Raw genomic sequence first — 20593 nt, forward strand, 5'->3', positions numbered from 1 at the left:
GGAAGGGCGCGGCCCAGCTCGTGCGGGTAGGAAGGGCTTGCAAAGGAACGCAGGGCCCTGGCGCCGAGGCCGGAGAGGGCCGGGCCGGGTCGGGCCAGGGTCCTGCAAAAGACGCGCCAGGCAGCGCCACACGTCCAGCGAACCTGCGCAGACCGGGGTGGACCCCGGCGCCGCCGCACTGGGCATGCTCCGACCTGGGCGAGCGTGCGCCGGCGGGGAGGCGGTGCCCATCCTCGGCCCCGCCCCACTAGCCTAGGCCCCGCCCCCGCGCGTCTGTCCCCGCGGCCCTCACATCCAGGTCCCTTCCCACTCTGGGCCCCGCCCCCGAACCTCGGCTCGGCCCCGCCTCTGCGCCTCCCGGCCGCGCTTCCGCCATGTCCCGGTGCTTGTGGGCCCCGGGAGCCGTACGTCAGGCCCCGCCCACAAACCTCGGCCCCGCCCCCGCGCCACGGACTTGCCCGGGCTTCACGCGCTTACTCAGCTCTGCGCGTCCCTGCGCTTGCAGCTCCACTCGGTCGGCGTTTTGGGCAGCGCGGTGAGTGTCTGGGTTGCCTTTCTCCCGCCAAGGTTCGGGGCTCTCCCTGGGGAGAGCAGGCGTCTGGAGCCCTTGGGGCAGTCCAGCCCCCAGTGGTCTTCTGAGCGCTCCCCACCCCACCTTGCCATCGTGGTGGGGCCCGCTCTGACCATCCCCCCAGCTGACCCTTGTGGGTCTCAAGTGTGACCAGGTATGCCCAGGTGTAGCCAGCCTTCTCCCAGCCTGTGGGTTCCTTGGCCAAGTTGGATGACAGTGGCCTGGCCTGGCCTGGGAGTTGTGGCCGCTTCCGCCGAACCTCTAGTTGGTCAACACCTTCGACGCCCTCCTGCCCTGCACTGCTGACCAGCGCCAAGGGGGCCGCTCCTCTGCCTTCTGTTTCCAGGAAGCTTCCAGAAGCCCGTAGTCCGGGCCTGCCTAGCAGCAGGCCCTTAGCAGACCCCTTGTGCAGAACCCCCCATGGCCTCATGCTTGAGACAGGGTGAGACGAGGGCCGCGTTCTGGCGTCCTCATCATGTTGGTATACATTACGCCCTAATCGCCTTCGTAAACAGCAACACGTAAACAAGGGGAGTGTGAGAGCCGCTTACCCTGGGCGCCGTAATTCCCAAGTCGGTGATAACGCTGTAGAGCAGTTCTAAGCGGTATTCCTCACTCCCTGGGCTCATCGTTTCCTGAATCTCAGAATGGTGTTTGTTCTCTGTGCCTCAGCTCAGTAGCTGACCTTGTTCTGGAAGCACATTTTGTATCTGTGAGCACAGCTTTTGCTTGGTTGAGTGGATGGTCATCAAGCAGGGGGGGACTGATTTGTCCGGATAGGGGTCACCGCAGCTGTTAGCAGCAGAACACGAAGCTGTAGAACACGAAAAGCTAAGGATTAGACTGGCCAGTTAACCATGAGCCCTTAAAGTAGCTAAGCCAGGCCCTCCTCTACATCTCCCCAGCCCGAGACCTGATGGGGTGCGGGGTGGTGTTGCTTTCATGAGTCCCCGGTGGAGAAAACACTCAGGTGAAAAGGACACAAGGAAGCTTAGCCCGCCATGAGGGTAAACAACTTTAAGAAAATGATGTCAGGGCCGCCCTTTCCATTCCATCCCCCACCCCCAGCTGGTGGTTAATATCGAGTTAACTCGGACCTTGTCCCATGAGACAGTTCACGCCAGGTGCGCCCTTGCTCAGGTCCAGAGCCTGCAAGTTGCAAAGGAGAGCTGGCCTTGCGCTGGCAGGCGTTTCATTTCTGCTTGGGTTCTTGTTTTGAGTTAGCATTTGAGTGGGAGAGTGGTGTCTGTTACAGTCTGGGGCTGGGTGAACCAGGCCTCAAGGGCAGAACTACACTAAGGTACTTTTCTAGGTGAATATTCTTTTCATTAAAATAAATCTGTATTATACAAAGTAGATTTAACTAATGTCATTAGATGCTGCTTTAAAAAGGCCTCACTGTTGGAGAGCAAGGTTTAAAGAAATAAAGCCCCAGGTGTGGACACGGTGGTTAACATCTTGCTCGTGTTCAGCTGCGGCGGTTCTTAAACCTCTTTTCCTCTGTTTTGGTCTTGCTTGGGTTATCAGTCGAGCCTCACCTGGGCCTTATCTTCCACTCAGACCTGCTCTTCCACGGTTTCCCTTACAGATGTCTCACTCAGGGACCATCCATCCTTCCTTCAGGGAAGGAGGCGGAAGGAGGGCCTGAGGAGGAACGCGACTTCCCTGGCGTTCCTGTGGACTTTCTCCTCCAGGCCTCTTCTCTTGCTTTCTCAGGAACCCCAAACACTTTACTCTTCTTCTTATTTTTAATAAAATAAACTTGCTAGATTGCCTTTATTCTTATTTTGCAGAGGACAGACATTTAGAAGCCAGTGATTCAAACCAAGACTCTTGTATTTCAACTCCCTGTTTTTGGGCATCAATGCCCTTTTCAGTTTTGTAGTGTATTCTCCTTGGTAGGAAAAGAAGGAAGCAGAACAGTGCTTTCTGAATTCTCTTTTCCCATAGTCATCTGTTAACATTGTTGCCAGGTTTGTTTTCACACTTGGCTCTGACCCCACCTCTCTCCATGGCCCAAGGGTGAAGTTCCTCTTCTAGACCCACTTTCCTTGAGGTTTTTGACATCCTGTGTCGTCTCTGAGGCTCCTGGTCCCTGAAAGGCCCTGAGCTCCTTTGGCTCCTGTCACAGTCCTCCCAGACCCTCTGTTTCCTGGGTAGTTTCTGGTAGTTTCTGAAAGAGGTTGGGGTCTTATCACAGAATATTATTTAAAGGAAACCTGAAGATTTAAACATCAAAGACGTATAAACTATAATATAATACCATTGGGTGAGAGTGGCCTTTTCATAAATGAACCAATCCATTGCCCATTCTTGGTTTGAAAGTGTGTGTGGTTTATCTGGGAGGGGGAGGGAGGTTTGACTGTGCAGGATGGCTTGTCTCCCCTTGGCTGACCTCAGTTTTCCCATCCCGTTAGCTCTGGAGGCCTTTCTTGGGCATAGGTAGATGAAAGTTGGACATCCACTGTTAGAGGCAAAATACTGCGAGATGTGTGTTCTGTGGCATTTGGGTAACTGCTGCATTATCTGCTGGTCAGTGGGAAGAAATAGTCTAGTTTTCTTTTAAATTTTCTTTAAAAAATTAACAGTAATAAAGAGCTTATCAAGGAGGGCCGCAGGGCTTGGGGAAACCATGTAAAGAATATATGGTGGCTTCCCTGGTGTCGCAGTGGTTAAGAATCTGCCTGCCAATGCAAGGGACACGTGTTTGAGCCCTGGCCCGGGAAGATCCCACATGCCGCGGAGCAACTAAGCCCGTGCTCCACAACTACTGAGCCTGCGCTCTAGAGCCCGCGAGCCACAACTACTGAGCTCACGTGCCACAGCTACTGAAGCCTGCGCACCTGGAGCCTGTGCTCCGCAACAAGAGAAGCCGGGACAGTGAGAAAACCCGTGCACCGCAACAAAGACCCGACACAGCCAAAAATAAATAAATAAATTTATTAAAAAAAAAAAGAGTATATGGGGTACAGTGAATGACCTACTCCTTTATATCACTGTTAAAATGAATTGCCTAAGAAGAGGAATAAATCATTTTTGTGACCTTTTGTAAACTTTGAAGGAATCAACGTGGTTTTGGCAGACGTGGCTTACGTGTAAATTGGTCACAGACAGTGTCTTGCCAAAGTGCTCGAAATCCCTGGCAGTTAAGCCCGTCTGTGGCTGCCATCCTCCTGATGTCTGCTCCAGCTAAACAACTAAATAAATAGGCTGCCCCGGGGGCCACTGACACGGCAGTGACATCCTTGGCCACGTGCTAAATGCTGACACTTGTTTCTGATACCACAGGTGGTTTTCAGTTAGACTGGGGGCTTAGCAGAGGAGTGGGGGTCTCCAGGCCTCGTGTCCCCTTGTACCCTCCCCCTCCCCCAACCTGGAGTAAACTCATTTGGCCTGTGATGCAGCTGTGATAAAAACCAGTTAAAAATTCTACAGAAACATTTTCTTAGGGTTGTTCAACTTGTTGTCATGTGTGTATGTGTGTAACTGTGAAAGGAATTGTGAGAGCTATAAATGCCTAGTACGTTCACTCTCTTCCTTGGAAAATTTTCTCGTTAGAATAATTTCCTACCTGTAACACTTGTGAAGTCAGCAGAGTATCTAACCCGAGGTCTGTTGCCCATTCCCAGAAGTCTGCGGGTGAGACTGAATGTGCGGTCCACCAATGGCAGGACTCGTAAAAGCCGGCACTTGTCAAATCTATTTGTTTTTATTATAGACATCGATCTGCCAGTTGCAGTAATGCATTTATGGACATTTTTCTGCAAGCACAGCGCTGGTGGCAGTTTTTACTGACAAATTGAGTCATGTGGATGATAGTTTAGAAAACTCTCACTTTATTGACAGATTGGGCAATTCCAGCCCTGGATGCTCAGAGGTTTCTGGATGGATGGAGAGAGTGAATTGAATCTCAGGGCAAAATATGGGATGGGACATTTTAATGTTGAACTTTAATAAATAACTGGTAGGTATTTCTCATTTGTTTTTACCCCCCAAAAAAGGACTAAAAGTAGGGGCCGAGGGTGTCCCCTTCAGATCTGGCCCACTTGTCGGTGTTATAAGAGCCACCACGGAAACGCGGGCCCCGTTGCTCTCCTTGAAGTGGGATACTCGCGAGCTATAGCAGAACAGTTTCTCAGAAGGTGGTCTGAACCCTGCTGGTGTCAGAATTACTGAGTGCGCTGGTTAAAAGGAAGATTATAGCGCCACTTGCCAGACCTGCTGGGTCAGAATCTGGGGACTTGTGTCTTTGCAAGCGCTCCAGGGGACCGTAATGTTTGAGCATCTCCAGGGCAGGCTTAGGGTTGCCTGAGGAGAGCTCTCCAATCCACACCAGCTCCGAGTTCCCGTCCCACGTGGGTCCGTCCTCAGCCGGTGTTGTTGTTCTAAGGCGCCTGTGCTTATGGATCTGTGTATGGTTTTGTAACTCCTCAGAGACACGTGAACCTCTTCGAGTTGCAAACCCGACATGTTATCCCCGCGTTATAGTTTTCGGTCTTGTGGTTATGACAGAACGTGCAGATGTTACCAAAACTTTGGCGTTAGTTTTACAAACAAACGTTGAGCGTGGACAGCCATATCGTATTTCACGCCCATCCTTCCCTTTGAACGGCTGGTCTTGCTTTTTCTCTCTCTGGGTAGAAGCATTTTCACGGCGTCAGGTAAGGGTTAACTCTCATGTATGCAACCAAATACGTTTTGGGGAAGCTGAACTGAGTTTTTATTTATGAGGTGCCCGTTGTGGGAGGGATTCTGGTGATGCCGTTTACTAGCTGGGTGCTTTGGGCAGCTGTAAACCCCTAGCTGCCTCCTCAGCTGTGGGATGGCAGGGATCACACTTACTCTATCTGGATAAGCGTAAGCACAGAAGGTAATAGATGACTATTTTGTGAAGTATGAAGCACTGCCTAGATAGAAATTTTAATTTGGAACCATAGTCTCATAGAAGGATGAGACTAACTGGAAAAAGGGTGAGGAACTGACCAGGATCCTTGTTTTCCCTCCAGTACAGTCAGTATCCTTGTTTCTCTTCAGTCCAGTTAGCATCCTTGTTTTCCCCTCATCCAGCCAGCATCCTTGTCCCTATGCCCCACCCCATCCAATCAGCATCCTAGTTTTACAGATTTAACACTATCCACGCCCTCATTTGGGGTGGTATACACAGGGTTAAGGTTCCAGCCTCTGGGAACAAGACGGACTCAGTTTGGACCTGGCTCCTTAATTACTATCTGTGATCTCAAGTGAAGTCCCTTAACCTTTACCGAGCCTTCGTTTCTCCAAAAATCAGGAAAACGGCATTGCTGTTCACAGGGCTATTGTGAGCTACTGGGAGAGAATCCCATTTGGGGAATCGACCCGGGCCCCCCCATGGTGAGCCCTGAATAATAATAATAATAGTTGACATTTGTTAACTCAGTCACAAAACTGTTTCTGGTGGAGGCAAGACTAGGGACGGGGTCTCAGTTGGGCTCCACCTCCTGTGACTGTGATTCCATGTGGCGCAGACCTTCGTTTCGCCTGGAGCATCATGAAGCCTAGGGCTGACTTGCCAGGTCTCTGAAATGCCTTTTGTCTCTAAGGAGGTGCTTTGCCCAGCTGCCTGTTTCTAGTTTTTTTACAGTGGATGATTTGGAAGCCACTGAAGTGGCTGGTCTCAAGGAGCTTCCCGCTCGGGTGGCAGAGTTCTGTGTCCAGGTGTGCCGTGCTGATGGCCAGCTTGTGCTGGGTGGGCCTAGAGCGGGCACGTAGGCTTAGCACGTATGTGCTCCCAGTCCCGAGTCACTTGTCTCTGGGAGGCCTGACCTTAATCGTCGGTTAAATTGAAAGAACTTCCAGGAGGACCCGACACTATGGCAGTGGCCAGGAACCAGCAGCGACACCAGCATATGACAGTGTTTTCCTGTGTGAGAGGGAGTCGCAGTAGTGAGGGGTAATGTGGTCCATTAGGTGAGCTTTGTCAGAATTAGAAGATCTGAAATAATTTTTGTGTGTATGTGGAAATGGGCCTTATTTCGGGGTCTCTTTACCCTCATATCACTCAGGTTCAGCCTGGTAGAGTTACATTCCAGGAGGTTCTGTCAGTGCAGTGATGATACTGCTGATACTAACATTTATTGAAGGCCTTGCTGGAGACCCAGTCTGTCCTAGGGAATTCTCGAGGTCGCCTGCTGAGGGGGACACTCAGGGTCTTTGTTTGCATGTGAGGAGGCTGCCTGGGAGTGAGCGACCTGCACAAACCACTGGGGTAGGAGTTTTCAGCCCGGGTTTATTTGTCACTAGCGCCGGCTTTCCCCACGCACCATGCGTGCCACCTTTGGTGGGGAAGCAGGGACACTGTCAGAAGTCCTTTGGGGACGAGAAGTGGCGTAAAGAAGTGCATTACCTGTATGTTCGGTTATGCTTTCTGGACACCAGTGTGGGCGAGCATGGTCCTCTGCATTGCGGGAAAAGCAGCGCACCCAAGCCTGTCCCTGGCTGAAGGGGCCCCGCCCCCTCCTGGTATGCAGCCTGCCCCAGGGGAGGGCCGAGTGCAAGGGGCACGGTGCCGGCGAGGCTGTCCCGTGTGTGGTGGCCCTTCGTGCAGGCGGCCAGGGACGCCCCGTGCCTCGCCGGGGGCGGCAGGTTGGTGGTGCGGATACCGGAGGAGGGGCGTCCGCGTGCTGGGCTCTGTTTTAGGACCCGAGGCACAGCCCTCGCCGGGTCCCTGCCACCTGCTCCTGTCGCGGTGGGAGGGCTGGGCGGAGCACCTGTGCGGAGGTGGTAAGGCTTCCCCAGGGGGCCTGAGCAGCGGGAGTGTGGACGCCAGGATGCGGCTGGGGACCTGTCAGCGGCTCCGGTGGTGCATTGGGATGTGTGAGGGTCCAGACAGGAAGCCTGCAAACCTCGAGTGCTGCGCTTGGGCGCTCGGTGGGTGCAGGACGGCGGGCCGGCAGCGCTTCCGGTGCACGCTGCCTGGGCTGACCTGCACGGGGCTGGGCGAGGGGGAGGAAGGAGGAGGGGGAGGAAGGAGGAGGGGGAGGAGGGGGAGGTGGCAGCAGGCAGCCTGGCGTGAGCAGTCACACCTGGGGAGGTGCTGTCACGTGGGACTGCGGGCCGTCCGGGGGCTTTCCGGTGGGGAGCATGGGGGTGAGGGTGGGAGCAGGCAGTTCCGGGAGAGGCCTGAGTTAGGGACTCCTCTGTGAATGAGAAAGGAGCCAGTGTCTGGTCTGCGGGCTTTTTTTTTTTTTTTTTGCGGCACGCGAGCCTCTCACTGTCGTGGCCTCTCCCGTTGCGGAGCACAGGCTCCGGACGCGCAGGCTCAGCGGCCATGGCTCACGGGCCCAGCCGCTCCGCGGCATGTGGGATCCTCCCGGACCGGGGCACGAACCCGTGTCCCCTGCATCGGCAGGCGGACTCTCAACCACTGCGCCACCAGGGAAGCCCTGGTCTGTGGGCTTTTAATTCCCGTAAAAGCAGTCCTCCGGGAGGGCTTGTGGGGAGACCCTGGCTTGAGCGGGAGTCATCCCTCTCAGCCGGGCCTGGCATTTGGGTTCCGAAGCGGGGAGACTGGCTTGTTGTGCCGCTTCATTCGGGCAGGAGTGGCAGCGGGAGGCGCGAGGCTCAGGAACAGGCCTCCGCACCCCCAGCCCGCGCCCCGCGGGGTTACCTGCGCCTTCCTGCAGGTAGTCTCAGGATCTTTACGGGAAAACCGTCAAGTTTTGGGTGTACAGGCACATCACAACGCCCGTTACCGATAAAGCGTGTGCTGCTTCTCAGATGCACACCTCGAAACGCTGGGCTGGCCGAGCAGTGGCACGCTTGCCTTGAGGGACAAGAGGCGGCGGCTGGGGAGGGAGGCCCTGGTGGTCCCCGATGGTCCCCAGTGGTCCCGGTGGGCGAGTGCGAGGGGGGCGGGGGACAGTGCCCACTGCCCGACTCGCCCCAAAGTGTCCATGTGCTGTGCTTGTTGCCTGGCTTCACCACGACAGCAGGGACGGTGCTGGGGGCGCAGGGAACTGGAGGAGAACGTGTGGTCCCGAGCGGGCGTCCCAGGAGTGGGCGGCGACCCTTCCCTGTGAGGCTTTTCACACTCCAGTGGAAGTTCCTAGAATAAAGGGCGAGGCACAGAAATGATGTATTTCCAGAAGTTGGTGAATTTAGCCAGCTATCCCACGAAAAGCCCATGTGTGCTCTTCTCTATTGTGCAGAAGAATCTGTTTCTGTCACCACTGTGTTATCATCAGATTCAGCTGTCGAGTCAGATGCATGGCCAGTCGAGGCGGCCGCTTGCTGACTGCTGGGCCCGTACCGACGTGGGACCATCAGTCTGCAGGCCGCCCTGGGCGCAGGTGCTGGTGGGGAGGAGGCCAGCCTGTGGGGCGGGTCACCAGAGGGAGGCCGCGCCAGGCAAGTGGCTTTCGAAATTTGTTGCAGGAGCCGTTACTTAGAACCAAAATGCTGGTTCTAACATTAAGTAAATATTCCTAAAATTCAACACCCTCTTGGCCACGATCGACCACCGTTGTGGTCGCCTTCTCCCTCCAGGAGGACAGGCTCCCAGAGAGCAGTGCGTTCTGTCTGTCCTGGGTGACCAGCAGTTTACTGGGACGCAGGACTTTCAGGGCTGACGCTGGGGGGGTGGGTCCAGGCAAGCCGGGTGGTTGGTTCCCCCCAGACAGTCCTGGGTCGGGGATGACATCCTCGCTGTCGCCCCACCACTGGCTGGATGGACTTGGGCCCTGAGTCACAATCACTAGTTTTCTTTTTCTTTTTTTCCCTAATAAAGTATGGGCTTTAAAGACTTTCTCTTAGATTTTTTTTTAATTTGTTTATTTTTGCCGTGAGTGTAATGAGAACATTTCCCGGAGCCTCTGTTATTTCCCTCTGGACTGAGTTCCCCGTTGCTGTCCTCGTAGCATTCTCTGGACTGTTTGTCAGGCCAGAAAAGCCTCCAGAGGTTATGGTTCTGATGTCCTCAGTGATGTTCTCTTCTGTATGTTGAGGTTTCTTGCTCGGAAACCCTCATTGGGCCTGAGGTGCTTTCGCTCTTTGCCGCTATCATGACGATCCAGGCAAGATGGATTCTGGGAAGGGTTAGTTAGATACTCTTCTGTATTGTCCAGAAATAAGTGTTTCCAGTGGTTTCAGACTTGGAAGCAGCTATTTCATGTGCTTCAGTCATGCCCTGGCATTCACGTGGCAACTCCCAACTACTTACTGGAAATCCGTGTCATGGCTGCGCGGGTGCCTGCTCTGTTGTGATGGTCGGGTGCTCACTACTGCCCTGCGCTTGGTCAGCAGGACTCAGAACGGCGGGCCACTGCCTCCAGGCCGCCCGGAGCTTCCCTTGTCTGGAGGGTCACCTGTTGGAGACCGCGCGCGTACCGCCTCTGCATGGGGCCAGGCCAGCTCTGTTCAGCTCTCGGATTCGAGGCTGCCTCTTGGGGTGCAGAACAAAGTCCATGTGGGCTCTGGGTTTAGACGGTGAGAACTTTCCCATCTCATGTCCCTCCACAGCTGATGGAGGAGCTGCCTGGCCCCAGCCTCAGCGACCTCGGTTGCTTTTGCCTCGTGCGCCCCACATAGTCTCCCTGCTCTGTCCCTGAGGAGTGTCTACCCCATCCGCAAGGGCGCTGTGAGCTCAGCACTCAGGCAGACACAAACAGGAGCGTGCCCCTTCCTCCTCCTGTTGCAGGCAGGGGTCTAGAGGTGCTCCAAGGTGACCCCTCTTTCCTACGCAGGTCCCGAATGAAATGAGCCTGTGAGGCTCACGTTGATGCCACTTTCAGCCCCACGGCTTCCACATTTGTTCCGGCACCTTCTCTAGATACCTGTGCATCAGCTCTTTGCTCTCAGAGGCCCCAGAGCACCCCCTACTCTCACCTAGGGATCCTTCTCTGATTCAGCCCAAACATAGACACTCTCTGCTCCCAAGCTGTCTCTGAATCCTTCTCCTGTTGCAGCCCTCTTGGGAGCCTCTTCAGCCCCCATAATGTCTCCTCACCCTTACACTCGGGTTTCTGCTTTACTTGTATTGTTTTTGTCTCTTCATGCTGGCTTTCTGAATTGGAAACTCTCCATGGCCTGGTGTGGGGCTCACACCTCATGGAAGGCCCAGCAAAGCCTGCAGAACGCAGGCTGCTGTGGACTGAACGTGCCCCCTGAAATTCATATGTTGAAGCCTAACCCCCAATGTGACTGTATTTGGAGATGGGGCCTTTAGAAGGTAATTAAGCATAAATGAGGTGTTAAGGTGGGGCCCTAATCCACCTTAGGGTTGGTGGCCTTATAAGAAAAGGAGGGAGAGATCTTTAGTATGTGAAGGCACAGGAAGCAGGTGGCTGCCTGCAAGCCGGAAAGAAAGGCTGCCCCAGAAACGCAGTCAGCTGGAACCTTGGTCTTGGACTAGCCAGCCTCCAGAGCTGTGAGAAAATTAACTTCTGTCCTTTAAGCCATTTGGTGTGTGATATTCTGTTATAGCAACCCAAGCTGACTAATAGAAGGTGAGGTGCAGACTACAGTTATTTCAGAAGCACAAAGCTCGTGAGGGGTTTATGTATGAAGTTGGAATTTGGAGATAAAGATAACTTTGTAATCAGACAGTGCTCAAAAACAGCACTGTGGGCTTCCCTGGTGGCGCAGTGATTGAGAGTCCGCCTGCCGACGCAGGGGACACGGGTTCGTGCCCCGGTCCGGGAAGATCCCATGTGCCGAGGAACAGCTAGTCCCGCGAGCCATGGCTGCTGAGCCTGTGCGTCCGGAGCCTGTGCTCCGCAACAGGAGAGGCCACAACAGTGAGAGGCACGTGTACCGCAAAAAAAAAAAACCAGAACAAACAAAAACACCCAGCACTGTTCTCAGGCTTAGCTCTTAGCACCCCAAAAGGTGTATAGGAGTAAACGAAAACAGAATGAACAGAAACCTAAGGCTTATTACCAGGGTCCTCAGAGGTTGCAGAAAGGAGATTTGGCAGGTGGGCCAGGAGACACCCAGAGGGCCAGGGCACCATAGACAGGCCTGGTGTTGTCCTGGCACTGGGTGGACATGTGCTGGAAAGCTGTTGAGGCCCCAGGCCCTGAGGGAAATGGGGAGGAGGGGAGGAGATGTGGGCCTGAGTAAACACTGGCGGACGGGGCTTCTTAAGCATGAGGAGGGGTTACGGAGCCAGCCTGTAGCCTCCACTTGTCACCTGGGAGTTTCTGTTGGTTGGTTGATTTTTTTTTTTTTTCCCCTCTTGATACTGGTCGGTTCATTGTCCTTTCTGGATCAAGGAGCAGCATGGGGTCATTTGTTGGACAGTAGTAGGAACTCTAAGTACTGTGCAGTTTGCTACTTTTCATGCTAAGATGTCTCTGAGGATTTTTGGACGTCTCTCTTGAGTTGGGAACTTAGCAAGACACTTCTCACTGGAAGCTTGCTGGCCCACACGTGCACCAAATTGGCCTACATTACATCTGTGGCCACTGATGGGGAGATATAATAAAGACAGGAGGTTTACATTTACTTCTGCCCAAGTCACCAGTTCTCCATGTGTCGCGCTTCGTATTGTGCCTCTGCAGAATGTGTCAGATACGTGGGTATTTTGGGGATTGTTGCAAAGAAAACTCAAGTTGTAAACTTTCACCTAATGGATCTTGCCATTTCTGAGCTCTGACCCTCTGTGCCCTTACCGTGTGGCTACCACCATGCCCTCGAATCCTCTTTGGGGGACCCAGCAGTGGCAGGGAGGGGTGTTGCAGTCCAGGCAGGAGAGGCTGGAGTCCTGGGTGAGGTTGTGTTCTGTGCTTTGTATCGTGCTGTTAACATTTGAAATGTGGATTTGTATTCTCAGTTATGTTTTATTTATTTGTTTATCAGCATAGCTATGTTTGTTTAATTCCATACTGAGAGTCTAAGAATACGATTGACCTTGAGGCCCATCTTATGATGTAATTATTAGTGATTGATTCTGTTTATCCTTGAAATCAATAAGAGGGGTGTAATGGTGCGGTGTGCAGTTGGGCTCTATTTCTTGTATTTTCGTAAACGTGATTCTGTGACAACAGAAGTAGTGGTTCGTTACCAGAACAGATTTGATGAATCTCAAGCATGAGATTAGTTTTATATAGTTATTGTGGTGTGTTGTGTTCCTTACATGACCTATGTTAGCGTGGCAAGTGCCACTAAGGTCTCCCACCACCGGTGGTCAGGGTGGGGATGTGCAGTGATTGATCTTCCTGGGAGTGCTCTGATGTGAAGACAATTCAGGCTGTTTGAAGTATATTTTACAAGTGTGCCCTGGGCCTTTGGGACGTTACATTGAAAAACCCAATTGTACAGTTGCCATGGGAACCCAGTTAGAAGAGATTGCTTGGTTTTTCTCGTGGGGGGGCGGGGGTGTCTTCCATCTTGACCAAAAATCCGGTGTGTGTTAAATGTTTTCATATTCCCACACTGACTTGCTACACCGAAGGATTGTTTCTTCCTCCCCTCCTCTCGTTTCCAGCTTTAAGCCGAAATAGTGATAAGTTCTCTAGGGTGCTTTATGAGGAAGTCTCCTAGAGAGACTTAATCAGATTTGTGTGGAAACTTTTGTGCAGGTCATGGTCAAGGTGGTAGTGAGCATTTATTGTAAAAAGATGGGAACGTGGGTGTTTTCCTGTGACAGCACACGGGGCCCTCATGTCCCTCTGGTCGTGCTCTGGATGCCAGATGGGGATACAGGTGTGCACCTCTTTTCTTCCCCAGCTTTGCAGGTGCGGGATTGGGTCCTGAAAGGCCCTGGGTTTCCGGGACGGAGATAGCAGGTGGGGTAGGGCAGGGCGAGGTCTCAGGACTCTTCCCTCCACGCCTGTGTTCCTTTCACTGTTTGGGCTCAGAGACTTTTTGCACTCTAAAAACTTATTAGAGATTCTAGAGTGATATATCAAAACAACATTGAAAGTTAACATGGAAAATTTTTAAAAATATTTATTCATTTAAGCAACAGTAAACATTTTAATACAAATAACACATTTTAAATGAGAAGTAACTATATTTTACATAAAAAAACAATTAGTGAGGTGAGTGGTATTGGTTTACCTTTTTTTAAACGTTTTAAATGACTGGATGGGTAGAAGGCAGCTAGATTCTCGTAGCTGCTTTTGAGTTCAATCTATTGCAATAGGTTGTTTTTTGGCTTCACACCAATAAGTAACTGGAAAAGGGAGAGACACTTAATAGCCTCTTCAACTAACTGTGGATAGTCTTCTTTGACATCACAACAGAACTTGACAGGTGGTAGTTTCTCGAAGGTTCATGCAGTGTGGAGTGTGAGCCCTGAGTGTGAACTTTCTATTCTCCATTACACGAAAATCCACTGTGTAGCTTGTACTTTGATTTTTGTAACAGCATTCATTGGTCCTTTGGAAAATTTTTGTTTGCTGAATTATACAGATCTTCCAAATGTTGACATGTTTCATAATACAGTATTAAAAATCTGTCATGTCACCACCTTTCTCCTTAGAAAAGTCTTAGAACTGTAGGTTGTCAAGCCGTGCTGGTGGATACAAGTTTCCCAAAGTTCTTATCATCAGCTTGAAAGCTCTCATTTTATCATTAACAGCAAATACTGTCAGTTGTGTTACAGTGACAGCCTCACTTTGCTTATTTGTTTATTTTTTAATGTGGTACGGATTTACTCTCGCTCAGACGAAGTCCAGCGAGAGGCAGCCCGCAGCCGTGCCACTCAGTGACTCAGGGATCCAGTCCGTGCTGGACACGGCCATCACTGTTTGAGCTTGTCCAGAGGCAGCTCATCTCCTCTGTACCAGGTCCCCGTCCCTAACAGCCAATCCGGCCAGTGGGTGGCTCTGGACAGGGCGTCTGGAAACCGGAAGGTGCCTCCCCTCACCCTCGGGGCTGCCCTGCCGCTGGGCCAGCGCCGCCTTCTGCACCAGGCCCGGGAGGCCGGCACCCGGGGCCCAGGATTCTTCTGGGGGCCCCCGGACATGTTTCAACTTCTGTTAAAATCAGAAGAAAACGTGAACACAGCTGTCCCTTGGTTCCCGGGGTTGGGGGGCGTGGCTCCAGGTGCCCCGGCGGTGCCCAGACCCCCTGTTTATTTTTGAGAAAATATCTGAATAACCGTAGGTGATTAGTCATTCACACGTGTAAAGCTTTTGTCTCATGAAACGGTCGCCAGTTCCTCTCAAATCTGTAATAATCATAAGAGTGCCCCCCACCCCCAGACAACCATCGTTCTTGTTTTGCAGCAGAAGTGCCCTGTTGTACTTGCCGTTTGGGCACAGAAGGGCCGAGATTGAATAAAGGTCCCAAGTTTGATTTTGATAGTTTCATCAGGACATTCTTAAATTGTTTTTTTTTTTTTTTTTAACGGTGAGTTTATGGTGGGGAAGGATAGGACGAAACCCTGTATAGTTTGGTGCTGCTGTCTCGGTTTTCGGCAGTTTTACTCACCATTGCTTTTGTATCATCGTCTTTCACCAGTTAAGTGTGATGTTTGCTGTATTTTTTTTTTTTTTTTTTTTTTTGCAGTGCACGGGCCTCTCACTGTTGTGGCCTCTCCCGTTGCGGAGCACAGGCTCCGGACGCGCAGGCTCAGCAGCCATGGCTCACGGGTCCAGCCGCTCTGTGGCATGTGGGATCTTCCCGGACTGGGGCATGAACCCGTGTCCCCTGCATCGGCAGGCGGACTCTCAACCACTGCGCCACCAGGGAAGCCCTGCTGTATGTTTTTGTAGGTGCCTCTTATCAGATTGAGGAAGTTCTTCTCTCTCGTGTTATTGCTGTGGTGAGTTATACACACTGGTTTCCGTATGTTAAACCAACTTTGCATTCCTGGGTAACCCCCACCTGGGCTTGATGTATTCTTATTTTCATGTATTGCTGGATTCAGTTTAATATTTCTGAGGATTTGTGTGTCTGGGCATATGGGGTATTGATCTGTAGGTTTCTTTTCTCCACATGTCTTTCTGGTTTGGTGTTAGGGCGATCCTACTCATAAAACAAGGCCTTTTATTTTCTGGAATAGTTTATGTAATCTTAGTATTGTTTCCTCTTTAAATGTTTAACAGGGTTTACCAGTGAAGCCATTTTGGTGTGGAGTTTTCTATATGGGATGGATATTAACTACGAATTCAGTTTCTTTAGTAGATAGAGGGTTATTAAAGTCATTTATTTCTCCTTTAGTGATTTTTGATAATTTGTGTTTTCCAAGGAATTTGGCCGTTACATCTAAGTTGTTGAATTTATTGGTCTAAAGTTATTTTAATTTTCTTTTATTGTCCTTTTAATGTTTGTGGGACTTTAAATCATGCCTTTGTATTTATTGCTGATATTGGTAATCGTCTTTTCTCTCTTTTTTTCCCCTAATTGGTCTGACTAGAGGTTTATCAATTTATTTTTCAAAGATCCAGCTTTTGTTACCATTGATTTTTCTCTTTTTTTCCCTTTTACTGACTTCTGCTCTTATCTTTATTTTCCCTTCTTTCTGCTTACTTTGGCTTTAGTTTGGTTTTTTTTGTAGTTTAAGGTGGAAGCTGGAGTCCTTTTGTCTTTCTCATATTAATATCCAGTGCTAAAAATTCTCTCTAAGCACTGCTTTGGCTGCATCCCACAGATTGCTGTGTCAGGGTTTCGTTTTCATTCAGTGTGATGTGTTTTCCAATTTCCCTTGTGATTTCTTCATTAATGCATGCGTTATTTAGAAGTGTGTCATTCCATTGCCAAATATTTGGGGACTTTCCCGATACCACTCTGTTATTGATCTCCAGTTTACTTACCTTGTGGTCAGAGGACATACTTCTTATGACTTCAGTCCTCCTAAGTTTATTGAGAGTTGTTTTATGGCCCAGAATGCGATCTATCTTGGTGAATGATTGCGTGCACTTGGAAAGAGTGTATATTCTGTGGCTTTTGTGTGGAGTGCTCTTGTAAATGGTAATTGGGTCAGGTTTGTTGCTGATGTTCAAGTGCTGTATCTTCTTATTGCTTTTCTGCTTCCCTGTTCTATGAATTACAAGAAAGGAGTGTTGAAATCCCCAGCGTTACTGGAGATTTGTCTGTTTCCCCTTCCATTCTCTCTTCTTGCCTCTTACATTCTCTGTTCTTGCTTCATCTGTTTCAAACTCTTTTATTAGGTGCATGCATATTTAGAATTTTTATGTCCTCTTGGTGATTAACCCCTTTATTCTTTTTTTAAAAATTTATTTAATTTATTTTTGGCTGTATTGGGTCTTCGTTTTTGTGCCTGTACCTTCTCTAGGTGCTACTCTTTGTTGCGGGGTGCGGGCTTTGTGGGCTTCTCATTGCAGTGGCTTCTCTTGTTGCGGAGCGCAGGCTCCAGGTGCGTGGGCTTCAGTAGTTATGGCACATGGGCTCTAGAGCCCAGGCTCAGTAGTTGTGGTGCATGGGCTTAGTTGCTCCGCAGCGTGTGGGATCTTCCCGGACCAGGGCTTGAACCCGTGTCCCCTGCAATAGCTGGCGGATTCTTAATCACTGTGCCACCAGGGAAGCCCCAACCCCTTTATTCTTAATTTCCTTCTTTTGAAATTAGGTGTTTGATATTATGATAGCCACTCCAGCTTTCTTTTCATTACTGTTTCTATGGTAAATGTTCTCCCATTCTTTTACATTTTATCTGTTTTGTCTTTACATTTAACATGTTTCTTGTACACAGCATACTAATCGTATGTGACAATGTCTTTTTAACACTGAAGTAGTCAGACCATTTACATGTTATGTAATCACGAGTGTGGTTGGTTTCAAGTGCACCATCATCATATTTGTTTTCTCTTTGTCCCAGTTGTTCTTTCACTCTTCTCCCCCCATTTTCCTGCCTTTATTCAGACTATTTGAATATATTTTTTAAATGATTTCAATTTACTATTTATCTACATTATTGGCTGTCCCTCTCCTCTCTCTCTCTTTTAAGTTGTTGCTCTGGGGTGTGTAATAGTCATATTTAGCTCATCATAGTCTGCGTTCACATCGTATAACTCATTGTCACATACAGTGTAAGAACTTTATATCAGTGTACTTCAACTTCTCTCATTCCATTTGTTTGTTATATTCATTTAGCATGTTTTTTTCTACATACGTTATAAACTCCAAAATATACTTTCAGTATTTTTGTTTTAGGCAGTCAGTTATCTTTTAAAGAGATTAAAAATAGGAAAAAACCCCAGCCTTTATATTTATTTGCCTATTTACCATTTCTTATGCTCTTCATTCCTCTGTGTAAATCTGAATTTCCATCTGGTATCATTTTTTATGCCTAAGGAACTTGCACCAATGTTTCTCAGTTGCAGGTCGGCTAGTATATTAATCGTCTCTTTTTTTTTGGTAAAAGGCTTTATTTCACTTTCATTCTTGAAAGGTATTGCTACTTATAGAATTCTAGCTTGTTGTTTTCCCCGCTTTCCATGCTTTAAACGTGTTGTTCTGTTGTGTCCTGCCTTGCATGATTTCTGATGATCAGTTTTGCTGTCCTTAATTTTGTTCCTCTGTATGTAATCTTTCCCGCCCCACCCCCTTCTGACCACTTCTCAGGTTTTTTTCTTTATCACTTGTTTTCAGCAATTTGTTTATGATTTACCTTGGTTTAGTTTTCTTTATGTTTCTCCTGCTTTGATTTCATTGAGTTTCTTGCAACAGTGCATATAGGCTTTTCATCAGATGTGAAGAAATAGTTCATATTTCTTCAAATGATTTTCTGGCTTTTTCTGAAACTCCAATTGCATGTGTGTTAGACTGTTGAATATTGTCCCACATTTTACTGCTGCTCTATTCATTTTCTTCAGTCTTTTTTTCTTTCTCCTCCTGGATAGTTTAAAAAATGTTGCATCTTCATTGTCACTCATTTTTTTCCCCCTTCTGCTGTATCTAATTTGTTAATCACATCATGTGATTTTTCACTTTAGATACTGTATTTTACACGTACGTTACATTTGGTCTCTTTTATATCTTCTATTTCTTTCATTATGTTTATGTTTTCTTCTATTTTTTTGAACATATGGGACATATTTATAATAGCTATTTTAACCAGACAGGCTGGCTTCAGAGTGCAGGATATTTAGTGCATGGATTTGGTGACAGCTATTTTGGCTGACAAAAGGCTTTTCTGTTTGTTTCCTCATTCTTACCTGTATTTAGGTCATTGTGGTGGCCAGAGGACCATGTGTTAGGAAAGAAAGTTAAATATGGCAGGGAACCTAGGCTAAGGATAGCTTATGCAGGTCCAAATGAATTCTGAAGTAGAGCCTACAGGCAGCCATGGTGAAAAGGGAAGTGGGGTGTTACCAGACACTCACCGTGTAATTAGTAAGTGAATATCATCTTTCAGGGGAGAGAAACCTTTTCCTGCGGAGGAATTTGTCCAGGAGTTTTAGATAAGGGATGGTAAGCAATTTAATATTGGATGTTTTTTAAACAAGTGCAGGCATGATTTTTGCATGACTGTTTTGTTGTGAATCCTCAACAGAAGTCGGGTGTATCACGTTATTCAGGGAACTGAGAATGATGGTCCTGGTGGGTAGTATTCCAGGCCCTCCTTGACTCAGGTGGAGGCTGTAAGGGAGAAGCATGAATACAGGGGGAGCTTCTGAGATGGAGTTTGTGTCACCCAGGAGTTCAGTGGAAGCAGGGGCAGCTGCAGGGTGGCCGTCAGAGCCGTCCCTCCTGGTCCTGCTCTGACTTCTGTTGGTGCAAGAGGTGCTGGGGGAGAGTGGACACCAGGACTCTGGGTGTGAGCTGCTGGGCTGTTCCTCGTCTGATCTGGAGCGAAGTACTTCGGGTGTCTGTGCCCACCTTCCCCTGTTGAGCCCCTCCTGCCACTGGCCACCCATGGTTCTTGCTCCTCCCAATGGCCCTGCCATCTGGACTCTGGTGACCCCTCATCTTCCCAGTATCCCCAAGGCCTAAAGGTGGGAGCAGCCAAGTCTCGAGTGGGCTAACCCTCTCGTGCTGGCTTCATGGTTCTCCCGTTCCCCGTTTCCTGTGCTTAAAGGGGCTGCAGTGTTTTCTGCTTAAGTTAGATCCAGGTCAAGGCTGGCAGTGACACACAGGTGAGTGACACGTAGGTGTTTGGTGACGTTGGTACAAGTAGAGTTTCTGTTAAGAAATTTAAAGCACTCTGTTTGTAGTTTTACTCCGAAGGAAGACGATTCCAGCTCCATATAGAGAGAACAGAATTGGGAAGTCGGAAAATCAAGGGCATCTTGAATTCAGCCGATTTTCCTCTCGTGGTTGTTGCAGCTTTAAACGTGTGGCCTCACTGGAAGGTACTCTGCCGAGGGCTGACATTCTGGCAGTTCATGCGGCCTAAGAAGAGACCAGACAGAAGAAGAGTGTATTTCCCCCTGCGAGAATTCACAGCCGCTGCGGTTGCATCTCTGGCCAGCCTGGACCTTCATCACTGAAATTCAATAGTGTTGACGGCATTAACCCCCTGCATTGCCGTCTGCCTGGCCACTTAGAGAGCTCGGCGGCTCTGCATTTGAAAAATGAACCAACTCGGGCTGTCCTTTGTCCCAGGTTTCTGGGTGGCTCATGTGAACCGCTCAACACAATGGTTTAATCTGTGCTTTTCCCACAGCCATGTGCACACCTGGGAAAATAAGAATACGTGCGTTTATCACTGTGCTGTACACCTGAAGCTAACGCAACATTGTTAATCAACTATACGCCAATATAAAAAAAAATACGTGTGTTCACATAAGTGTGCGAGAACATGGGGGTTGCTTAGGGGGTGTGCGTGTGCTCTCACGGGTGTCACGTGAGCATAGGGAACTCGTGGCCGTGACTGTTGTGATGTTGCCAGATGCGTCCCGGACTGGGCAGGGTGCCTTCTGTGTGAATGCCCACAGTGCCCCTGTGACGCCACATGTCTGGAGTTGCTATGGGACCAAAGGGCGGGAAGTGTGTTCACTCAGAGGTTTGGAGTTACATATAAATTTCAATCTGTACATACAGACATACATAGTATGCTGGTATCCAGCGGGAGTCTCCAATGGCAGACTAATCGTTTTTCAGTCTCAGTTGATTGATTTAAGTTTTGAAAGTTTC

At 49.5% G+C, this 20593-nt stretch overlaps 1 protein-coding gene across 6 annotated transcripts in view; it reads left to right on the top strand.

Moving 5' to 3' along the window:
- Positions 1-427: 427 nt before the first annotated feature.
- MGMT (O-6-methylguanine-DNA methyltransferase) overlaps positions 428-20593 on the top strand; it is a 344622-nt gene continuing 324456 nt past the window's right edge. Inside the window, exons 1-2 of one of the 6 annotated variants that reach the window (XM_049696970.1) lie at positions 491-535; positions 15065-15320. The gene's annotated coding sequence lies outside the window, so the exon portion shown is untranslated. Of the gene's footprint in view, positions 536-15064; positions 15321-20593 lie in introns of all 6 variants that reach the window. The other 5 variants (XM_049696969.1, XM_049696968.1, XM_049696971.1 and 2 more) reach the window with 5 other exon arrangements.

The sequence above is a fragment of the Orcinus orca genome, chromosome 14, assembly GCF_937001465.1.
Source record: "Orcinus orca chromosome 14, mOrcOrc1.1, whole genome shotgun sequence".
NCBI lineage: Eukaryota > Metazoa > Chordata > Mammalia > Artiodactyla > Delphinidae > Orcinus > Orcinus orca.